Here is a 16,160-nt window from a genome sequence, read left to right as displayed (position 1 = left end):
ATACCCAACACATTTAATGTACATGGATACAGACCAAGGAAAATCTTCCGTGCAATGCTCAACTGGCAATTGAGGCCATGGCTATGACATCATTCACAACTGGAGGATCCATGGGCCTGCAGCAGGGCCTGGACAACATCCAGGCCTGGGCCTTCAAGTGGAAGGCTAAAATTGTCCCACATCATTGTCAGGCATTGAACATTTCTGTCAATTAAAGGCCCAACCAACATCTGCTGACTTTCAACAATTCCACCACTGCCAAATTTCACCACCATCATCCTGGAGATCACCAGTGCTCAGAAACCTAACTGGGTCAGCCATGTTGGCACTGTGACTACAAGAACAAGGCAGATGTTTGGTTCTCTGTGAAGTGTGCTTCACCTCTTGACCCCTCAGAGTCTGTCCATTATCCATAAAGCTCCATTAAGTGAGGAGTGTGATGAAATATTCACCACTCACCTGGATGGGTGCAGCTCTAACAATCTTTAAGAAGCTCAAATACTATCCAGGAGTATGTGGTCTACCTGATCTGTGCTCCGTTAGTGGACTCGCTACACAACCCCTCCATGGGAGCACTGTGGCAACAGTATGTTCTATCTGTAACAACAACTTGCATTTAAATACTGTCTTTGAAGCAGTAAAATATCTCAAGGTGTTTCATAGGAGCATAGCTGAATTAAATTTAACACTGGGTCAAAGAAGGAAGAGTGAGGGCAAGTGACTAAAAGCTGGGTCGGAGCAGGATGACCATGTGGAAAGTATTCCATCACACATTCCATCAACTGTCTGTATTTTAAGGGATTGTCCCTTATTTTGGTTGTTTGTCCTGCTTCTTTTAAAGGCCATGTTTTGTCCTTTATTTCTAAGACAGCCTATGGAAGACTGAGCTTGGGAGCCTCTTCTTTGCCTCTTTTTTTGTGAGAACTGCACCAGGTGGAGTTATGATTCCACACCCTGCACCCCCCACCCCCTCCCACCCCCAGCCTCCCCCGCAGCTCTTCAGCAGCAACACCGCCCCACCCCCAGCTGTTATGGTTACCTGCAACCACCCCCACCCCCTCCCCACCCGTTCCCATGGTCGAATTGTCCCTTATTTTACTCCATAAGAGTTGTTCACCCTGGGTCAGAGGTATGTATTCAAGAGCATCTTAAAGGAGCAGAGAGAGGTACAGAAGCTGGTAGATAGGGATGGAATTCCAGATGTTAGGGCCTAGATGGCTCCAGGTTTGCTTCACAACCTTTATCTCTTTTTCCTCCTCCCTCTGTGGTTTTAGTTGGATGCAATAAGGAAGGCCCCTGTAGTCTTCCCTTATCAGCTCTGATGAAGGAAATCCCCTTCATCATTCACCCAACCTTTCTTTTTTCAGTTGGTGAAGGACGTACTCTACATTTCTGATGTTTTCTGTTCTCAATTCAGGGTTCTTCAGTTCTGTTTGTACTCCAGGTGCTGGAGAAATTCGCCAGCTGCTTTTTTTTAAACTTGTGTCTATGAAGCAACTACTTCCAGGTGAGATTTGCAAGGTCACTGCACTACAATTTTTACAGAAAAATGGACAGTCACAGAATCCATCCTCCAAAATATTAGCTGGAAAGTATTGCAGATTCCCATGCAATATAAACAAAATTTGACTTATTCAGCAATTGTAAATTGGCATTTCTGGGTCTCTTTGTACTTCTCCTTTTACTGTGGGTCCAACTCATCAACATCAGAATAAATGGACATGTCAAATCAAAGTGTCAATGTGATTGTGGTATAAGGAACAAGCAGAGGTTGATGTGTTGGGAATTTTTCTTTTTATTCATTTGTGGGATGCGGTCATCACTGGCTAAGCCAGCATTTATTGCTCATCCCTAACTGATCTTGAGAAGGTGGTGGTGAGTTGCCTTCTTGAACCACTGCAGTCCATGTGGTGTAGATACACCCACAGTGCTGTTAGGGAGGGAGTTCCACAATTTTGACCCAGCAACAGTGAAGGAACAGCGATATATTTCCAAGCCAGGGTGGTGAGTTGCTTGGAGGGGAACTTGCAGGTGGGAGTGTTCCAATGTGTCTGCTGCCTTTGTCCATCCAGATGGTGGTGGTCGTGGGTTTGGAAGATGCTGTCTAAGGAGGCTTGGTGAGTTCCTGCAGTGCATCTTGTAGATAGTACGCACTGCTGCCAATGTGCATCGGTTGTGAAGGAAGTGAATGTTTCTGGATGGGGTGCCAATCAAGCGGGCTGCTTTGTCCTGGATAGTGTCAAGCATATTGAATGTTGTTGGAGCTGCTCATCCAGGCGTGTGGAAAGTATTCCATCACACTCCTGACTTGTGCCTTATAGATGGTGGACAGGCTTTGGGGAGTCAGGAGGTGAGTTACTTGCCCAGGATTCCTAGCCTCTGACCTGCTCTTGTAGCCACAGTACTTATATGGCTAGCCCAGTTCAGTTTATAGTCAATGGTAATCCCCAGTGTTGATAGTGGGGGATTCAGTGATGGTAATGCCATTGAACGTCAAGGGATGATGGTTAGATTCTCTCTTGTTGGAGATGGGCATTGCCTGGCACTTGTATGGCATGAATGTTACTTGCCACTTGTCAGCCCAAGCCTGGATATTAAGGTAATCAATGAAGTAGCTGAAGATGTTTGGGTCTAGGACACTACCCTGAGGAACTCCTGCAGCGATGCTCTGGGACTGAGATGATTGACCTCCAACAATCACAAGCATCTTCCTTTGCGCCAGCTATGACTCTAACCAGCAGAAAGATTTCCCCCTGATTCCCAGTGACTCCTGTTTTGCTCAGTCTCCTTGATGTCACACTCAGTCAAATGCTGCTTTGATGTCGAAGGCAGTCACTCTCACCTCACCTCTGGAGTTCAGCTCTTTTGTCCATGTTTGAACCAAGGCTGTAATGAGGTCAGGAGCTGATTGTCCCCGGAAAAACCTAAACTAAGCGTCACTAAGGAGGTTATTGCTAAGCTTGATAGCAATGTTGATGACCCTTTCCATCACTTTACTGATGAAGAAGGGAAGACTAATGGGGCGGTAATTGGCCGGGTTGGATTTGTCCTGCTTTTTGTGTACAGGTCATACCTGGGCAATTTTCCACATAGCCGTGTAAGGGCCAGCATTGTAGTTGACTGGAACAGCTTGGCTATGGGCGCAGCAAGTTCTGGATCACAACTCTTCAGCACTATTGCTGGAATATTGTCAGGGCCCATAGCCTTTGCAGTATCCAGTGCCTTCAGCCATTTCTTGATATCATGTGGAGTGAATTAAATTGGCTGCAGACTGGCATCTGCAATGCTGGGGACCTCCGGAGGATGTTCTTTTGTCGAACTGTGGAAACTACCTGTAATGAAGAACCACCCCACAGACCTAGAGCGGAGTTGAAACACTGAATCAAGGGCAGATCGTGTGGTCTCAGGTGTCAGGATTGTCCCTTTATGTCTCTGGCCTGTGCCTTCAGTCTAAACCCAACTAAGTGAAACTAACCCAGATTTCTGCCGAGGCCATTTACATTGGTGGCAATGCTGCATCTCTAATGGTCTAGCAAAGGGAATAGGGGATTTGATGGACACTACCTCTTGAGGTGATGCTCCATCGTTCCTGAGTTATCAGCAACATCTTTGTTCACGTTACAGACCTAGCCTTATTGTCAAGGGTTCTTCTAGTAATATGGTACAGAACTATTAAACAGGGAGCGGAAGGCAGGTGACTCCATCTCCACTGAATGTAAGCAGTTTAGGGAATTTAGGTTGATTTGAAGGGAGAGGCATAAAGACTGAGCACTAGACATTTCTGGAGAGGTTGAGTTGAGATAATTTCAGTGGGTCTTGCTACAGGGGTATCTTTTCAGGGTGGCTGAGCGATGATGAGAAAATTAACAAAGAGAACACAGTGGTTGTGTCCAAAATTATAAGGCTAACGGAATGGCAGCTTATAGATAGATAAGTCACTGTAATGGCAGATTCATTGGTGATAGAAATAGGTTATGAATTGCTCATGGGGATAATGCGAATCGAACTGGCAGCAGATCCACTAAAATACAGAAGGTTCAAGTCTGGCTTCTGTTAGGCTGGCACTGCACATTTAAGGATATCTAATCATGAAATAAATTCGCCAAAGTCTGTCTGGAGTAACAGCAACAAATGTTAAATATTGTAGAAGAGAAAGTGAGTGATTGGCAGACAACTGTTCAAATGTATAATTATGGACAAAGGTGCCTGCTAGCCAGCAAAAAGGTGATCATAGAATCATAGAGCTAAAAATTTGCCTTCATAGCACCCTAGGCTTTTAGTACTATGGGGCTGGTTTGCATCCAAAATGGCATTTGTGCCATGTGTGCACATTTCTGGTACTGGCTGCACCAGGTGCCATTTTGGTAAAGGTCAAAAACAGGCATTAGGCTATTAGGATATGCTGATAAGGGACTTGATGTATTGCGCTTGAGGCAGACAGCGCTAGCACTGATTGCCTCTGGAAAACAAATATGACATGCCCAGTTTGAATTTGAACAAAGCTGGGCTGTTCACTGTCCCATGCTGCATACTTCATGTCAACGCCTCACCAATCAATGTCCACTAGCCAACCCATCAACACTCTCTTCTCATGGAGTAAAAATTGTTGCTCCCCCGTTGCAGTTGATGATTTCTTGCAACGTATCCTGATGAGTGCACGACAAAAACCTTGATAGCATGTCTCTTTTTACTGCACTACTCAAGTTCTGTACTACCAAATATGAAACAGCACTGAGTTAAAAAAGGCTAGGGGGAGAATTTTCTGCATGTCGGAGTGGGTGCGGGCATGGTCGGGTGCAGAGCCAATCACTGCCCATGTTTGGCTCTGTACTGCCATTTTATGTGGGCAGGCCAATTAAGGCCCGCCCAGCGTGACACACGGCTGGTAGTGCTCAGCGCTACTTGTGCGGGTGGGGGGTGGAGGGAGAGTCGGAGCCTGTGCTCTTTTGCACATGCGCGAAATCTCCCTGAGGCAGCTCCATGCCTCAGGGAGAGTAAGTACAAATTGAAATTTTTTAATAAAGATAAAAATTATTTACACGTGTCCCCTCATGTGACAGTGTCACATGAGTTGGGACATGTTTGTCAATTTAGCAGAATTTATTTATTGATTTTATTAAACCTTCAGGACATCTCATCCTGCCCATGGATGAGGTTTCCTGAAAAACGTTAAGGCCGCTTGGGCTCTTCGTCTGCCCGTCGACCTTAAGGTTGGAAGCATTGATAATGACTTTAATTGGCTTTTTAATAGCCTTAATAGGCCGTTGACAGTTCGGCGGGTGCGCAGCCACCTCCGGCGCGCGCCCGGTGAACGTAATATCTAAATGACGCACGCTGACGTCGGGATGCACACCCGACGTCACCATACGTCATTTTATGCGTTGATGTGTCGGGCCCCCGCACGCCGATGGCAAAATTCTGGCCTCGAACCTACCTTAGCCATTGTCTTTCCGGTCTCAAGATCTCCAACCTTGCTCCCACTTCGACATACAGGCCACAGATTCCTCCTTGGCTGCAGGCCCAACCCTCTAGATACCCTCCACCCACCCCAGGCCCAACCCCTGGTATTCCTGGCCCCCTAACGCCTGACCCCATAACAATGACCCCATTAATGTCCACTTAAGGGCCTCATCCCACCGTCAATTGTATTTAAAATGTGGTGGATGGGATAATTGCCACGCAGGGAGCAAGTAGAAGCAAACCCTTTCGGATTTGCTTGAGGGCTTTAGGGGTGGGTCCCTCATTTAAAGGCACTCAGTGCCTGATTGATGAACTCGGCATCAGAGGTGGGGGTGATGGGGAGGAGTTGGGGGAGGCCCACTGTGAGCCACACACCTGTCCCCTTGTATTCTAACACTTTGGAAATAAGGGCCAGCATTATATAAGTCTCTGATTATTTTCTGTAACTGCTCAAGACACTTTAATGACCTATTGTTATGATCCCTGTTGAAACTGATAACTGATAAAAAGATGTTTGAATTACTAGTGACCGACTGGAAGGATCACAGAACAAATTTTCAGAGTTTCACTCTGACAAACTAATATCAAAATTATCTTAACATGATTCAGTCGGTGACTTATACTCTTAAACTACAGAAAAGTTTCCCCCATTTAACTTGTAAAACAACCGAAACACCGCACAACAGTTATACTTTACTATGTCCCAATAATGGATATTTTATTCTCCTGGAACCAGTCCAAAGATATTCTTCCCTTCAGATGGCCTACTTCAATTTTCTTTCCTAGTTGGGTAACTTCTAATCCCCAAGCTGACTTTCAAGTAAGGGTTACTATGGAAATTCCTCCAACTGACCAAAGCTAGGTAAAACTTCCAACCTCATTTAAATCCTCACAAATGTGGTCTTTTCAGTCCGGGCATGAGCTCGCACCCGCCTTCTGCATGGTTAATAATAAAGACAGCATTTTCTCTGCTTGAAGTTCAGGACTAGATGCTTCTATCTCTCTGCTCACTCTCTTGGATTCTTGAAGACTATCCTGTCTGTGAGATTCAGCAATATCTTAAGTAACCTGCAACTTGATATCATTATGGCTTTCTATTGAATTTTCCTTTCTAAAACCCATCTCCATGGCAAAGTAAATCACATGGGCCTTGTATCCATGCAGAAATGCTAATTATCTATCTGCTAAACATCACCCCCTACCCCGTCCCCCACCAGCTCCATTCCATTGTGGAATTAAACAGGCAGTTTAAAGTATAACTGTTTATAAAACCTGGCATTTCTAGCACCTCCCTGTAAGACTTGGAGATTAACAGTCTACCCACAATAATCCCAGATGCTCTGACCACTGTCTATACGTGTGAAGATCTTGCATCCTGTTCCCAGTAAAACAACCAGGGTCCTCCTTTAGCTTTTAACAACCAAGCCACCCAAGCTTGTTGTCAGGCAGAATTCAGAACAGGTCACATGACCCCCTTCATTCTTCAATTTTATACAAAATCAAAGAGACAGTCCTAAAATATAACAAGCTTAAACATTGTATTTTTAACACTGCATACATGGACCCCCATGTCTCTTTGGGCCCCCAGTTTCTCTTCATTTACTCTATAAAAGCCATTCAAAATGTTAAACAGTTCTATCAAATTTCCTTATATGCTTCACTGCTCTAAGGAGAACTAACCTAGCTTCTCCAAGCTCTCCACATAACTGAAATTTCTCAGCCCTGGAACCATCCTAGGAAATCTCTTCTGCATGCTGTCCATCCTTCCTAGATTTTGGTACCCAGAAATGAACACAATTCTCCAGCTGAGGTCTGACCAATATTTTAAAGAAGTTCATCATAACTTTCTTGCTTTAGTAAAGCCAAAGATCACATATGCTTTTTTAACAACCTTCTCAACTTGTACTACTACCTTCAGAGATTTGTGTACATACACCTGCAGGTCTCTCTTTTCCTGTGTCTCACTTTGAAATTGTGCAATTTAGTTGACATTGGCTTTCCTTATTTCTCCTTCCAAAATATATCACTCTAATGCAATAGATGTTTTCCATTCAAGTGTAAGTGAGTTTCTAATGATGTGATAATTCTTAATTACTTCGAAACAACCTCTCTGGCACTGGAAATTTATTTGAACAAGGATTGAGTGTCATTGCTTGAAATTTTAATTATCATTGGAGTTTTTAAAAGCATATTTCTAACTTTATATTTTTTAAACTTTTATCTCTCTCTCTCTCTCTCTCTCAATCCTATCTTTCCTTCCCTCATTTTATTTTGCTTTCTGTACAGGATTTTATATTGAATTAAATATTATAACTTACACTTCCTGGTTTAGATTCTGACTGCCTCGTTAAGGACTCTTCAATTCAATTGGTTGAAGAGACTAGTTCAAACTGGTTCCAGATGCCCTGTAGAGTGCACCATGTTGTATCAGACTCCCAACAATGATTATTTGCTGTGCAAAACCTCAAAAAAAAGTCCGAAGGCAGCTATAAGTTTAATGAATGGCTTGTGCCATTCAGTCACTACTGAGCACAAAATCTGGACCAATGTATATTTTAATGTAATTGTATACTCTAATGCCATTCACCACTGTGTGCCCCCACCCTCCCAAAACATACAGAGCTTTCAGCCACCATGTACCTACACTCCAGAAATCTTCCGTGCCGCTCTTCTTTCTTCCACCTTCAAAAACCTCCTCAACGTCCATCTCTTCCACTTCACCACTCACCCCACATGTTCATTGCCTTCCCATTGCAAATAGAAAGCAAACAGATTCTTCATTGCCCGATTGAATGATTTTTGTCTATTAGTCAAAAGTCTTTTTTTACTCTACTCTGTTTCCAATATTTTTGTAGCTAATAATTGAAAGTGTTCAAAGGAAATGGAAAAATGCACAGTTTTTAATGTGCCCATGGTTTTTCTCTTGGGTTGGTCACAAGAGTGTCCAGGAGATTAATCCTTAATCTGGGAGATTCCAGGACATTCCTGAAGATTGGCAATCCTATAAACTTCTCAGGAGCAGCGCTTATAGAGCTGCATTGTGGGCATCACATTGTTGGCCCAAGTGTTTTTGCTGCAGCTACAATAACAGATGTATCTGCAGCCACTGAAACTCATTTGGAAAACTCTTTGGAAGTCAACTACTCTATTGTGAGAGGTACTGGGCAGTCAATGTGTCACAGGTCTAATCCCAGTGTAACTGCATTCCACACAGAGAAACCCAATACCAAATTTCCATCACATTGAAGTCCTTAATCAGGGCATAATATTTTGATTAACATGTTTGTCAAGAATCAGATGTACTTTCATTTTGCATTCCCTTTTGAGGGTATAAGAAGTAGTACCATCTATAACTGGTTGGGGTATGGTACTGACATCAACATTTAACTGCAGGATGATGTGCTAGATCTTGCATGAAAACAAAAGACATCAGTGTATGGTTCTGAAGTTGCACAAAAACTCATAAATCGATAATCAATTTTTCAATAGGATATAGTGTTGGTTTAAATCGTTGGAACTTTGGAGGGTGCATGATTGCGAGTCATTGAGGGATGCCTGACACCAGGGCCTGAATTTTCATGCAGACAGAGAAGTTCTCTGTCTTTGCAAAAATGGCAGCAGAGGCCCAGATTAGGAAGTCCCACCCCTGAAACCAGTCTGTGTAATTTTCACAGGGTTGGGGGGGAGAAATAGGGGACGGGTCCTAATTTACACACCCGTGGTTCACGGAGGCAGCTGCACATGTTAAAGTGCAGCTGCCCCAGTTAGATCTGACTTTGGCTAGTAGTATGCCTAAAACACTATGTGCACACTTTAGACCAGGTAGGGAAAATATGCCGGAGTTCTTTGGAAAGATAACATACCCTTTTGGATGTAATCCCATGATGCCTTTGAGAAAGATAAGATGCGCTTTGGGAGTTTTAAGGTGCCCTTTGGGATTGGTAAATTAGACATGAATGTACGCAGAAAGCATATGCACTCATTGGAACTGTGAAGCTCATTGGAACTGTCAAGACAACTGTGAAAATAGCTGTCAAGAGAACTGTCAAGACTGATGTCCAGAGAACTGTCAATAGAATTGCCAAGATAGATGTCAAGCTGTCAATGCACTTAAATCTCCTGCCCATTAAATTTAAAAAAAAGTCTGCAGTGTTAAAAAATCAGTGCTTGCTATTTCAATCTGTCTGTTCGCGTGAGCTTGAGGTATATCATTACAAGATTTGTGTGACATAACTGATTTCATATTCTGTCATTATCACAGTGGGGTTTCTGCGAGTTCAAAGTTTGATTGACAGCTTCAAGTGGTTATAAACTTTTGAACTCTATGAATACAGATGCTAATTCATAGCGATTAAAGGAATTTAAATGTAGTGAATTGGTTTTTAATCAATGAGTGTGTTTTTTTGAAATAGTGAATTCATCAATAGACACTTAAGAACTTTATTTAATCTCAGCATGGTTCAGGAGGTCTAAATATGATGGATTCTGGGTGAGTTGGCATGGTAGGTGTAAGGGCAAATGGTGGCATGGGCTGGCATGAGTTGGCACTAAGTTGGCATAAGGGCTATTAAGAGCCATGGGGGTGTGGAGGGGCATAGGTTGATATAGAGGGTATGAGGGTCCATAGGAGCGGGTGGAAGGACATGAATTAGCATGGGTTGGCATTGGTAGGGTAAGGGGAGTATGTGGGGGGGGCGGTTGAGGGGTTGTGAGGGGTGAGGGCTGGTGTGCTGTTTTTTGTTTTATTGTTTATTTTCATAGCCTCCACAAAGTGCTGGTGCACCAAGGCCGTCCTTTCGCCCAGCCTGCTTTGGCACCTGGCAACCTCTGACCTCTTTCCAAGTCGCCCGCCATGACTTGCATTTTCACCTGCCAACCCCACCATGCCCCACCCCCCCAACGAAGATCTGACCTTCCAGGGTACTTTTTCCCAAGTTGGGTTTGCTGAGCCGGAATTGTCCCAACTCTGCTTCCAACTTCCAACCCAGGAGCAAAGATTCAAGCCCCGGGGGTTCAGATACTTGTTCACTATTCTTGTTGACAATATTTGGTCTTCAATGTGCATGTTATCTAGTTCCATTTAATTATATGTTTAATCAAAGATTATGGGGACTTCAATAGATTGAATTTTTTAAATGCCTTTGCTGTTTGCTTCACTGTTGTTTGTTCTGGCAAAGAATGAGCCCTTTATTAGCTGTATTGGACTTCCTATTTACAACAGTGGCTTTGCAATTGCCTATGCTTATCCAACTAAATTATTATTATATTGCAGGTAAGTAATTGGCTCACAATATATTGAAACATTTTGATAAAACTTGCAGAAATGAAAACCTTTAACCCAGGGCCCACAGTGCAAGTCAATAAATAAATGCTGATTACTTCCCTCACATCGACAAGACTCATATTTTCAAAAAGTCAACCTTGTGCACAACGATTATCACGGAACATTTGCCAGTAGGGCAGCCACTGTTGGAGAGGCTGCCATCAATTTCTTGGCCATTTTCCACAGGTAGGGTTCTACAAATATTTGAGTGCCATTCAACTCTTATATAAACACGGCGTGAGGTTCAAATGGTATTCAAATCTTGTGGGATCGTGAACTGGTGCCAGCTTTTAAATATAAAGAAAACAAGAAAATACTTGTATTTACAGAGCACATTTTAGGATGTCCCATTGGTGCTTTAGAGCCCATGAAGTATTTTTGCCATCTAGTAGCCAAAGTGGCCACAGTGAGTCCCACAAACAAGGAGATAACTGCCCAGATCATTTTTTTTAGATGCAAGATGAGGGATAAATGTTGGCTGGGACACACATGTTCTTCTCTGAAATTGTGCCATGGGGTCTTTACATTCACCTGAGAGGAAAGCTAGAAACTCAGCTTACCACTCATCCAAAAGACAGCACTTCCAAAAGCCCAGCATTCCCTCAATACTTTACTGGAGCGTCAGCCTAGATTACATGCTTAAGTCTCATGGAGTGGGACTTGAATCCACAACATGCTGACTCATTGACAAGAGGGCCACTAACCAAACCACAGGCAGCTCTGTAACATATTGTTCCATAATAAGTTACCTGACAAGGAGCACAAATGTGGGCAGGGACCAATGAATATATTTCTAAGGAGAGAAAGGAAAGAAGGATGTGATGGGAAGCTACGTAATGCTGACCCCACAAAAAGATGACCAAGTTGTTGGGGGAAAATATCCTTTCTTGTTCTAATTCGGCAGGTACACATCTCACAACTGAGAGACAAAAAACTTTTTCATGGTAAACACCCAAGCTGAGGTACTGACTCATGCCTAGAATCCTCAAATCCACAGTCAACAATGCACACCTTAGTTTCTACTGACAAAGTCTTGTTGAAACACGATAAGATTTTGTACTTCATTGAAAGTCATTTGTCTTCTCAATCATATTTTTGGAATTTGTAAGACACAGGTGAAAAACAAAAACTTCCAATATTTACACAACACTTAAAATCACTCTGAAATGCAAATACTTGCTGCCCTGAACATAAATTCCACTCCTTAGCTCCTGGTCAACTTCTATCAAGTATTCATTTAATCTATCTGAATGGTTTTAGGGATGCATTAAAATAATGGGAATAAGTGTCTGTATGGAGGTTTATTAATACAGTTTCAATAATTAAATGATAATAAAGTTCTAATTTATGCACAAAGGGATGATTTCTTGTTCTATGTATTGTACCTTTAAGGCATACATTGCCATTTCAGACATTGCCCCAAAGATCTATGGCCCAGTTTTTGCAGGATATAGGTGATTCATTCATCATGGTAGGAATTGCAAGTGTCATTGTACAACATTTTTAAAAGATATTTTATTTTAGACTATAATTTTATGTGTCTGTACGACTGCTAGTATTTTAATTTTCTTAATATGTTAGGGTTGAAAGAAGGTGAGTTTTAGTCCAGCCTTAAAACAGGGCTCATACAGGCTCTGCTTGCAGCTTAACTAACTAATCAGATAACTGGCTTAATCAGGTTTTCAGAGGCTAGTTTCAGAGTATAAAAGTAGGCTAACTTATAATGCTGACTTTGTCTGCACCGGAGTGTTGTTTTGGGCTGCAGTAGAGTGCTTCAGTTAGAGTTTGGTGACTGAGGGAGTTTGCTGAGGAGGGAGAAGGGGCTCATTTCCTTTTCTAACTTTTCAGAAAGAAAAGCAGTGGCCTTGGGAGATAGAGCCTGGTAAGTAAATTAGAAAAGTGTAATATTTTTAAACAAGTTGCTATACTTGGATTTAACTGAAAAACACCATGAATAAGAGAAATTTGGGGCCAACATAGTAAAGTAATATAAATAAAAAAAGTAGAATAAAGTTACACAAGAAATTAAGAACTAGGAGCAGGAATAGGCAATTCAGCCCCTCGAGCCTGCACCGCCATTCAATATGATCATGGCTGATCTCATTTCGGCCTCAACTCCAATTTCCTGCCCTCTCCCCATAACCTTTCAACCCGTCACTAATTAAAAATCTGTCTATCTCCTCCTTAAATTTATTCAGCGTCCCGGCATTCATTGCACTCTGAAGTAGTGAATTCCACAATCCTTTGAGAAAAGTAATTCCTCCTCATCTCTGATTTAAATCTACCACCCCTTAGCCTAAAACTATGGCCTCTCATTCTAGAATGCCCCACAAGGAGAAACATCTACTCCATGTCTACTTTGCCTATCCCTTTTAGCATCTTATATACCTCAATTAGATCTCCTCTCATCCTTCTAAACTTTAGCGAGTATAGGCCTAAACTGTTCAATCTCTCCTCATAAGACAAGACCCACATCTCTGGAATCAATCTAGTGAACCTCCTCTGAACCGCCTCCAATGCAACTACATCCTTCCTCAAGTAAAGGGACCAAAACTGTGCAGAGTACTCAAGGTGCAGTCTCAGTTGCCACAACACTTCCCTGTTTTTATACTCTATTCCTTTAGCAATAAATGCCAAAATTCCATTTGCCTTCCTTTTTACTTGCTGTACCTGCATACTAGCTTTCAGCGATTCATGCACGAAGACACCCAGATCCCTCTGCACTGAAGCATTCTGAAGCTTCTCTCCATTTAAATAATAAGTTGCCTTTTTATTCTTCTGACCAAAATGGATAACCTCACACTTATCCACATTAAACTCCATCTGCCAAATTCTGGCCCATTCAACTAACCTGTCCATATCCATTTGTAAATTTCTTATTTCTTTATTGCAACTTACTTTCCCAGCTATTTTGGTGTCATCTGCAAAGTTAGCTATAGTACCTTCTATTCCTGAATCCAAGTCATTAGTATAGATTGTAAATAGTTGGGTTAACGTAAGGGAAGTAGAGTTAAGGCTTGGCAGGCCAGCCCAGTTGAGTGGAATGTGTGTCCTGTAACATGTGCAAAGTCATGGACGCTACCAGTGTCCTAGATGACCACATGTGCAGGAAGTGTTGTCAGCTGCAGAAACTTGAGCTCCGGGTTTCAGAGCTCGAGCAGTGGCTGGAGTCACTGTGGTACATCCGCAAGGCTGAGAGCTACGTGGATAGCATGTGCAGAGAGGTGGTCACACCATAGCTTAAGGGCTTGGAGACAGAGGGAGAATGTGTGACCACCAGGCAGTCAAAGGGAAGTAGGCAGGTAGTGTAGGAGACCTCTGGGGTCCTGCTCACAAATCAGTTTTATGTTTTGGAAGCTAGTAAGGGTGCTGGTTCCTCAGAGAAGTGCAGTCAGAGCCAGCTTTGTGGCATCACGAGCGGCTCAGCTGTACAGGAGGGGAGGGAGAAGAAAGGAAGAGCAATAGTGATAGGGGATTCATTGTTTAGGCGAATAGACAGGCGTTTCTGTGGCTGTAGATGTGAGTCCAGGATGGTTTGTTACCTCCCTAGTGCCAGGGTCAAGGATGTCACAGAGTGGCTGCAGGACATTCTTCTGGGGGAGGGTGATCAGTCAGAGGTCATGGTTCACATTGGTACCAATGACTTAGGTAGGAAGGGGGATGTGGTCCTGCAATCAGAATTTAGGTAGCTAGGTAGAAAATTAGCGGTGCCTCAAATTTAGTAATCTCTGGATTACTCCCAGTGCCACATGCCAGTGAGGGCAGAAATAGGAGGATAAGGCAGATGAATGCGAGGCAGGAAAGATGGTGCAGGAGGGAGGGCTTTAGATTCCTGGGACAGTGGGACTGACTCTGGGAGAGGTGACACCTGTTCAAGCAGGGCAGGTTGCACCTGAAGAGAGCTGGAACTGAGTTCCTTGCGGGGCGTTTTGCTAGTTTTTAAACATTCATTCATGGCGTGTGGGCTTCGTTGGCTGGGCCAGCATTTATTGTCCATCCCTGGTTGCTCTTGAGAAGGTGAGCTGCTTTCTTGAACCACTGCTTTGGGAGGGCTTTAAACTAACGGCAGGGGTGTAGTAACCAAGAGAAAATATTAGAAAAGAATACCAGGGTGCACAAAATATTGGGAGGGACAGATAGCACTCGTATAGCGAATAATAAGTTAATAGGTAAAGTTGGGGTAAGGGAGAAAGTAACAAAATCTAAATCAGGGTTACTATGCATGTATGTGAATGCATGGAGTATAGAAAATAAGATTTAGGAGTTAGATTGCCTTGTGGGAATATGATGTTGTGGCGATAACAGAGACATGGCTCAAAGGAGGGCGGAACTAGGTGTTAAATATTCCCGGGTACATGGTGTACGGATAATATAGGAACGGAGGAAGGATGGCGATATTGGTTAAGGAGAGCATTGCAGTGCTGGAGAAAGAGGATATCCCAGAGGGTTCAAGGACAGAATCAATTTGGCTAGGTCTAAGGAAAACAAAGGGTGCAATGAATTTGCTCGGTGTAGTCTATAGACCTTCAAATAGTGAGAAGGACGTAGAAGAACAAACCTGCAGGAAATTACAGAGAGGTGCAAGCATTATAGAGTAGTTATAATGGGGGACTTTAATTACCCGAATGTAGACTGGGACAGTGGTAGTGTAAAGGGCGGAGAGGGGCAAAAGTCCCTAGATTGTGTTCAGGAGAATTTTCTACGGCAGTATGTGCCCAATCCAACAAGAAAAGATGCACTTTTGGACCTGGTTCTTGAAATGAGTTGGACCAACTAGATCAAGTGTCAGTAGGGGACCATTTAGGAGACTGTGATCATTGTATTATACATTTTAGGATGATGATAGAAAAGATTGATTAGCAATTCAGAATAAAAATAATTCACTGGACGAGAGCTGACTTTGATGAGGCAAGAATGGAGCTGGCTCAGGTTAGGACGAAAGATTGGCAGGAAAAACTATAGCTACCTTCAAAAAAGACTTGGTTCAGGCACAGTTGAGGTGTATTTCCACTAAAGGGAAAGGTAGGCCAAACAAATCCAGAGCTCCCTGGATGAAAAAGGAGAAATAAAATAAGATAAAGAAGAAAAAGTGTGCTTATGACAGGTAGAAAATACAATTGAGAACCAAGAGAATTACAGAAGGTTCAGGGGAGAGGTGAAAAAGCATATTAGAGAAGCGAAGAGGGATTATGAGAAAAGACTGGCAGCCAACATAAAGGGAAATCCCTTTATGTCTTCTATAGGCATATAAATAGTAAAAGGAGGAGTAGGCCCGATTAGGGACCTAAAAGGGAATTTACACATGGATGGAGGGGCCATGGCTGAGGCTTTAAATGAATACTTTGCATCCGTCTTTACCAAGGAGGTAGATGCTACC

The sequence above is a fragment of the Cetorhinus maximus genome, chromosome 21 (assembly GCF_964194155.1).
Source record: "Cetorhinus maximus chromosome 21, sCetMax3.hap1.1, whole genome shotgun sequence".
In the NCBI taxonomy this organism is placed as follows: domain Eukaryota; kingdom Metazoa; phylum Chordata; class Chondrichthyes; order Lamniformes; family Cetorhinidae; genus Cetorhinus; species Cetorhinus maximus.
The sequence above is the reverse complement of the archived record's forward strand: the minus strand, read 5'-3'. Positions refer to the sequence as shown.